The sequence below is a fragment of the Bufo gargarizans genome, chromosome 1, assembly GCF_014858855.1.
Source record: "Bufo gargarizans isolate SCDJY-AF-19 chromosome 1, ASM1485885v1, whole genome shotgun sequence".
Lineage (NCBI taxonomy): Eukaryota > Metazoa > Chordata > Amphibia > Anura > Bufonidae > Bufo > Bufo gargarizans.
In genome coordinates, this window is record NC_058080.1 from 743,688,474 (window position 1) to 743,696,868 (window position 8,395).

Here is an 8,395-nt window from a genome sequence, read left to right on the forward strand (position 1 = left end):
TATTTTCGTGCTGTGGAGCGGACCAGAGAGTGACTTCGAGAGGTTTGTCTCAATATAAACAGCTTCAGCTTGAGGTTCACCTCGGTGATTGTAAAGACCGCCTCCCGTTTCTGGATGTTGTCATCTGCAGGGACGGGAAGGGCGGCCTTAGCACATCCATATATCGAAAACCCACCTCCACCAACTCCCTACTCAGGTGGGACAGCTGCCACCCTGTGCCCCTTAAGAGAGGGATTCCAACCGGACAGTACTTGAGATTGAAACGCAATTGTTCTGAGTCCAGTGACTTTCAAGCGCCATGCGAAGGACCTGAGATCAAGATTCCAGGAGAGAGGGTATCCTGATAGGACCCTCAGAATGGCGTATGAAAAAACCAAATTGCGTACGCGGACTGAACTTCTCCACCCCTCAACCAATAGGGTAAAGGAATCTCAAAGTACTGTCCGGGTGATTGGAACATTTGATGCAGCGGCCACTCAAGTAAGGCGCATTTTAGCACGACACTGGGAGACACTCTTGATGGACCCCGACCTGTCTGACGTGCTGAGTCCCAGTGTCTCACTGACCTTCCGAAGAGGTAACAACCTTCGAGATAGATTGGTGCACAGCCATTTCTCTCCATCAGTAAAACCACTGACGTGGCTGAATACACCTGTGACTGGGTGCCACAGGTGTGGACACTGTAGTTTCTGTGGCAGTCTTTCACAAGGAAAGACCTTCGTCGGGGAACCAGAAAACTACTGTCTACCAAGGTAAAGGGCTTTGTGAACTGCCGCACGGCTGGTGTTATCTACTTGGCAACCTGTATATGTGGACTTCGCTATATAGGTAAAACATTTAGGGAGTTACGTAAACGCATGGGGGAGCATTTCGGGGACATCCGAAATAAAAAAGACACCCCCATAGCACGCCATGTACAGGTATCCCATGACGGACGTACCTCAGCCATTAGTTTTATGGCCATCGAACGGGTGCCCAAACCCACACGGGGGGGAGACTGGAACAGGCTCCTCCTGCAAAGGGAGTGTTGGTGGACCTTTACCTTGAACACGGTTGCCCCCCATGGCTTAAACGAGCAACTTAATTTCAGTTGCTTCCTCTAAAATACAATTTTTTCCAATTTCATCCCAAGCTTAGGATTTCCAGCCATTTAACCCCTGTGCATTTTTGGTCCAATAGGGAATTAGCGGGCACACATTGTCACTTTCCCTTTACCTTTGAGGGACGGGGAGGGTATGATCTTACTGGACCTATGAGCAGGCTCTCTGCTCCCCTCCCGTGTCCCCACTTGTATCTTATGCTCCTTATTTTCTGGAGTTTAGTCCCCCTCCGCTCTTGTCTGACTTCTGTGAGGGGGCAAACAAGCTGCAAGAGCATGCAGTCCGTAGGAGCGGCCGTGCATGCCCTCCTGTCCCTGGGTAATGTCGTCCCTGCGATATGACTAGCCTGACCAGGTTTACTCAGTCACCGGGGATAGCTTGGTTTAGCTGTGCTCCGATCACGTGACCCCCGCGATGGTACAATAGCCTGTGAGATGGGTGCATCGCGGCGGTCACGTGATGCGGAAGTACGGCTGTGCGTTCCACCTGGACCCATGAAGCGCATGGAAGCGTGTTTGCGCATGCGCGAGTGCGATCCCTCCGGTCACATGACCGGACGACTCACTTCCCTTGTGACGTCATCAAGGGGCGCTGGTGGCGCCTGGAACACTACACATGGCCCTACAGCCTTTATAAGGGGGCGTTATTCGCCCCACTAGTTGCTGGTCACCCCACCACTGCGGACACCACCACCCTGGGTCATAGCTTGATGGTGGACTTTGAGCCATACGCCGACTGCTGCCATTTAAAAACGTAAGTGATTTGCCTCCAAGGCCCATTGAGGGCTGACATTATGGGGGCTCATCCTTGTCATGTCATGTTACTTACTGTATATTTTGCATCTTTAATGTGATCCTTAGACTCAGCCATACTCTGCCTGCAGTATTTGCCCCGTGTCCCCTGATGAATCCTGGGGCATCCTGTGAAGAAACGCGTCGGGACACATAAGTATTACCATCACCCTATCCCCCTACCAGGGGATCCATCTGTTGGTGGGGTTACTTTCATATATTGTATGTTGTCTGTCCATTCGGACAGTTTGTGTTTTCCCTGTGTTAGGGCCTTAATAGGGTCACATACACAGGAAGAGAGTTCCAGTCGGGGCCACCCCTTGCGGGGCTTTTTGGACCCCGTCCCGTGGACACATTGTATAGGGCGGACCAGGCCAAGTAGGGAGGCAATAGGGCTAGCTGATCTTCATTGACACAGTTGCGCCCGGCCTACCAATAGTGGTCCAGCCCACTACTTACAGTACACCTATACTCAACTGGTCTCTCATCTGAACCGGTTTTATGTGTGTGTACACCTTTGTACATGTCTGATTTGTTGTTTGTCTGTAGGGGCCGTTTTTTATCTCCTCATAATTATTAAAAGTGATATTTTATCTAGTATACTGCCCCCCATAGTTTTTCTTCATTGTCTTTTTGAGCAGTACTCAGGGAGGCACTCCTGCCTCCTCCTGACTGACCACCTTTAATTTCTTGTGGAGGCTAACCAGCAGCAGCGAGAAGCCAACCTGCAACAACGAGAGGCAAACGGGCAGCAGCAAGAAACAAACCAGCTGCTGTTAAAACACGTGATGGCTATATAGATGACAGGAACATCCCAAAGCATCCACGATGTCTGGAAAGCGGTCCGTGCGGTGACCCCCAAGAGAACACCCTTAGATGATGTCGAAACCTACCTGGCGATGTACGAGAAGGTAGCCAGAAGGGAGAAACTACCATGAGACCAGTGGGCTGAGGTCGTCGCTCCGTTCCTGGCATCTGATTCTCAGTGGGTGTATTTCGACTTTTCAGACGATCAAGCGGCCAACTACCAGAAAGTAAAGGGTGAGATTCTGGCAAGACTGGGGGTGAATGTGTTGATCCGGGCCCAAGGGGTACATTAGTGGGGTTTTAACTTCCCTGAGCCCGCGAGACCCCAGTATTAGGACTTATTTCACCTCTTGCAAAAGTGGCTACAACCTGATGTGCTGAGTCCCATGGCTATGCTGGATCGACTATTGGCTAATATGTTCTGGAGGGCTTTGCCACCCTCTCCAGCACTGGATCAGCCAGGTGTCTCCTGGCAATACCCTGGAGATGGTGGACCTGGTGGAAGGCTATGAGGCTACTAAGAATCTACAGGGGGGTTCTTTTGAGAGAAGGGCAGTCAAACCCCGGAAATCTCCACCCTAGGCCCAGAGATTTGAGCCAATGAAACCCACCCAGGATGTACCCACTATGGGCCTGGCTCCATTAGTCTGCTGGCAGTGTCAGGAGCCTGGCCATGTAAGGTCTGACTGTCCTCATTGGGTTGAGTCCATGGACACTAATTGTGGTTACCGTCAGTGGTTATATGCCAGGAATCAGTGTGCAACGTCTCCGGGGCAAATTTTCAGTATAGCACACCACCGGGACCCAAGCCTGGGAGAATGTGGTAATAATTGATGGTGAACCACAACAACCTGGGGCCGAATCGATGTTGCCCCGTTTTGTGGTTCATCAGAATATGCTGTATCGGGTAAACCAGTTGTGGGGTGAACATACTGAACAGTTGGTTGTGCCCCAGGCTTATCGCAAACTCGTGTTAGCCCATCAACATGTTCTCGGGGGTCATCTGGGAATGCAGAAAACACAGGACCGGATATTACAACAGTTTTACTGGCCCAGTGTGTTTAGAGAGTTGGACGAGTTTTGCAAGTCTTGCCCGACCTGCCAAACCCCCCAGCACCTTTTCCGCAGTCGCTTAGCACCTCTCCCGATCATCGAGGTACCGTTTGAGCGAATCGCTATGGACCTCATAGGTCCAATACAGAAGTCCGCTAGAGGACACTAACACATCTTGGTCGTCCTAGATTAAGCCACTCGGTATCCGGAGGAGGTGCCACTGCAGCATAAATGGACTTGGAAAACAGGTATTTTCCTCCCAGCGTGTGCTGCTGGGCTGATTTGCAGCCAGGTGGGGTCAAATACCGGTCTGGATTTTAATTGCCGGTCTGGGTGTTTGGCAGCACCTGGCTGTCCTTAAATAAGAAGCTGGGCTCAGCAGCAGGATCTCTGTGTTGGGATCTGAGGCTTGGTGCCAGGTTAGAGGGCTGAGACCCATGGGCCAAGGAAACAGGCCCCCTAAAGCCTGCCGTGGACTGCTGGAGGCAGAACTGACATCAAGGTGACCTGTCTTATATGTACTTTCCATTGTGTGTGAAGTAAACACCAAGGCTGCAAAGTAACGCATTGTTTTGTGCATTTGCCTCAAGTATGAATAAACACTGAAGTTTTGCGTTAAGAACTTGTCTTTTGCCTCTGTACTGTGTCCGCTTACCCTATCTACCAGTGCGAAACCCCACAATATATATATAATCCTTATTTAGTTGAATCACATAATCATATTGAATAACAACTTTATAATGTCCCACCCAAGTCAATACAATATGAAAACAAGGGATAGGGAACCAGGTTGGATGGAGAAGAAAAAAATGATAATTACTTAAACATTCTAGATATCCCAATATGATCTAATGCCTGACCTCCCCTTAACATTGATCCTACTTTTATGTAGTATTTTATTGTATTCTTCTTTTTTGGGTTTTAACCAAATTCCATCAGATGAAACATGATAACCATGATTACACCCGCCTAGTCCTGTCAATCAAAGTGCAGAGGGCGGCTGTTGCAGCGAGAGCAGAGCCTCTAGGTGGAACAGGCATTTCCAAGTAATTTGTTTGCCCTTTCATATGTGTAAATAAATGCAAATGTGCATTCCCTTTGGCCAACTTTTTATTCATCAAGAATTTCTATTTTTGACATGATGTTACTTATAGTACACCATCTGTCTACATCAGTCTTTTAACCATTCATTTGACTCATAACACCTTCTCAATGCCAAACTTCTAGAAACATTTACAGGAAGTTACATTTTACCAGCTGATTAGATAAATCAAAGCTCTCCAAGCATTCCTGCATCATGTATGGACAAGTCTCCACGTCTCTTAGTTGCTTCTGTAATTTCGGATTACCACTGTCCCCTGATGTACAGTGACCTTTCTGCCCTGTTTTCCATCATTCTTCTTGTTTTCGATGCTGTCACTGATTTCTTTGCTATCGCTGGTAACTGCATCCTTACCGCTCCACAGCATCTTTACAATTCATTAACACGAATTTGTGAGAAATTTTTTGCCAAATGTGCAACATTTCTCAGTACTTATTTCCTCTTTACTAACTGGGAAATGTTTACCTTCTATTTTCTTATTTCCCGCATCCTCCATCTATGGCAAGTAGTCTGTAGATCTGCCTTATCAATAGGCACAACCTCATATTCTAAGCTGCTCTTCTCAGCAATACATTTAATAATATCCATACTTACAATCTCAGAAGACTCTACTCAGGGGTTCTTTCGTCAGTGTGTGTCTCTGGAACTTTCTGTCCCCATTAGAAAATTCAGTGTTGCTCCCCTGCCTGCCTCGCCAAAATGTTCAAATATTTGGAAAACATATAATATCGTCTATCCTCTCAGAATGTAGTGCGTGTGTTATTTCCAACGATGAGTATACCAGAAGGACTCGCCAAGATGTTTCTAAATAAAAAAAATAAAAGAGTTCTGTTTCCAGACTTCCAAAAAGTTAATTACAGGAATGATATAGTTCATTTGTGTATTGTCCTTGTCTATGTGTCCTGAGGATGAGAGACCCCTTCTAAGTCTCTGTATGAGTGCCCCATCATCCTCTGGAACTCCCTACAACTGCTGAACCCCCCCCCCCCTCATATTTATCCATGTCGGCGGTTAATTAACAGATGTGGCATCACCAGCAATTCCCACCACCGATATATCACTCAGCTCCAGTATTTAGATAAGTTTACCATTAAAGAAAATCTGTCATCATGAAATGCAGTGCAGTGGTATGGCAAGCAGCAGACTATAGAGCAGAGCAAACCTTGTACTTTATACAGAACATTTTAGCCTCTGCTCTTTCTGACTTCAGTTGTATATGGGGCCATCTTATCAGTAACTGTTAGCATTCCTTCTGTAGGAGTGTATACAGAGAGAGCTGTCGGTCCCCAGTAGTTGTATGAGCAGAGGATCAAATATTTCACTTACAAGCTTTTCTGAATCTTTCCCCTCGAAAGTATATCTTAACTGCTTCATTACTGGAGTGTTTAACCACCTTCCTTACCAGGCAATTTCTCCACTTTAGCAAACTAAATGCAGGTAACCAGTTATTTTCTGAGCCAACTTACATGTATTCAATATTATTTTTCATGAGACACCTTAGACCTTTCTTTTGTTCTATTAGAGTACAGATCTAATATTTAAAAAATATATATTCACGGAAAACCTAGAATGTGTCGGCACATAAGAACCATTTGGCCCATCTAGTCTGCCCAATATACTGAATACTATGGATAGCCCCGGCCCTATCTTATATGAAGGATGGCCTTATGCCTATCCCATGCACGCTTAACCTCCTCCACTGTATTTGCAGCTACCACTTCTGCAGGAAGGCTACTCCATGCATCCACGTGTCCCTCTAGTGATGACCTACCACCCCCTTGTTCCCAAGATCCAATCAATTGTTAAAAAACATTGGCCCCTCCTCCAACAATCGTACCCTGAGGTTAATGAATTCCAACAACCAGTCCGTATGTGCTATAAGAGGCCATGTAATCTTAAAGACAAACTCGTGCATGCCAACATAGGTTCACTTAAACCCACATTACAGCAAACCACCTTAGCCCCGAAAAAAGCAGGCACATACCCATGTCTACATTGCGCTCAGTGCACGAATGTGATTAAAGGGAACCGTATCACACATCCCCGCTCGGGTAAAATATATTACTCAAAAGTTTTTTTTACCTGCAACTCCTGGTTTGTCGTATATCTTATCAAATTTCCTTGTGGTCTGGCCTATGTGGGCGAAACAACCCAAAATATACGCAACCGGATCTCTAAACATAAATCCGACATACGTTGCAATAGAACAGAACAACCAATCCCACATCACTTCACATACGCAAAACACCAGATTAGTCAGCTCAAATTTCAAATATTGGAACAAAGTACCCGCTAGAAGAAGAGGCGGCAACCGGATTGCGCGTCTTAAAGAACGCAAATCCTTTTGGATCTTTGAACTCAATACCCTTTCACCACACGGTATGAATAGGGACTTTGACTTTTGCACGTCGGGATGATACCATAGACATACCTCAGGTCTATATTTTCGTACTAGAGGTTATATACGACTGGACAATATATTGTGGCGATATCCATTTTTTCTGTTACATATTAGTCTTACCAACCCGGGTTTGCTTTCTATAAGCTGGCGACTGTGGATGGAGCAAGGGTTTCTCCAACAAGCATGCGGTATTGCAGTGTCTGTGGCTTTACTCCTCAACTCTCATCTGCGTTCCTGCAATTCCCGTTTCTCTGGACAAGATCAGGGTCATGGACACAATCAGCTCCACTTGGCTGCAGCTCTGGTTCCTGAAGCATGCTCTCACGCCTGGATGTTGAGGGATTCTCTTCACACACAGCTCTTTCAGCTTCTCTCAGGCTCCCTCTAAGATGGCTGCTGAATCACTTCCTCCTCAGGCTTTGTAACTCCACCTCCGAGTGTCAACATCACATGAATATAGACATATACAGTCTGTAGCTGAGCCATTATGGTGACTATGAATATGGTTGGCCACTGGTGTATCTTTGGCCTTGGAGATGTCATTAGGGGTACTTTTACAGTAGCAGCAGGACGGATCCGTCCTGCCGGGGACGGGTGCGGAGCTCCGGTGCAGCACGGCGAGAGGCCGTCGGACTAAAAAGTCAGACATGTCGTAGTTTTAGTCCGGCGGCCTTTCGCCGTGCACTGCCGTGCTGCGCCAAAGCTCCGCCCTCATCCCCATTATAGTCAATGGGGGACGGAGTGGCGGTCTGGCCGCACGGCGAAATAGCGGCAGGACAGATCCAACAGGCTGACCAGCCTGTCGGATCCGTCCTGCCGCTAGTTTGAAAGTACCCTTAAATGTTCACCTATTCTTCTGCGGAACTCGCATTCCTTGCCACATTCGCATATCAAGAGATAGACCACCCACGCGTACGGCAGTTAATATATTAATGAATGGCATATTCTTTACCAGTGATGTTACTTTGGAACGTTTTACCAGTTTTCAAGTGGGTGCAAGCAATGCAGCCACTGCACCTGTAACAACCCTTGACATTTGTTTTTAGCCAAGAGCAGCCAGGATGGGAAGGGGGTATGTATTCGCTGGAAACTAGTCTGTCACAGAGACTATGTCCACGGCGATACGTGAGGTGTGGGTATT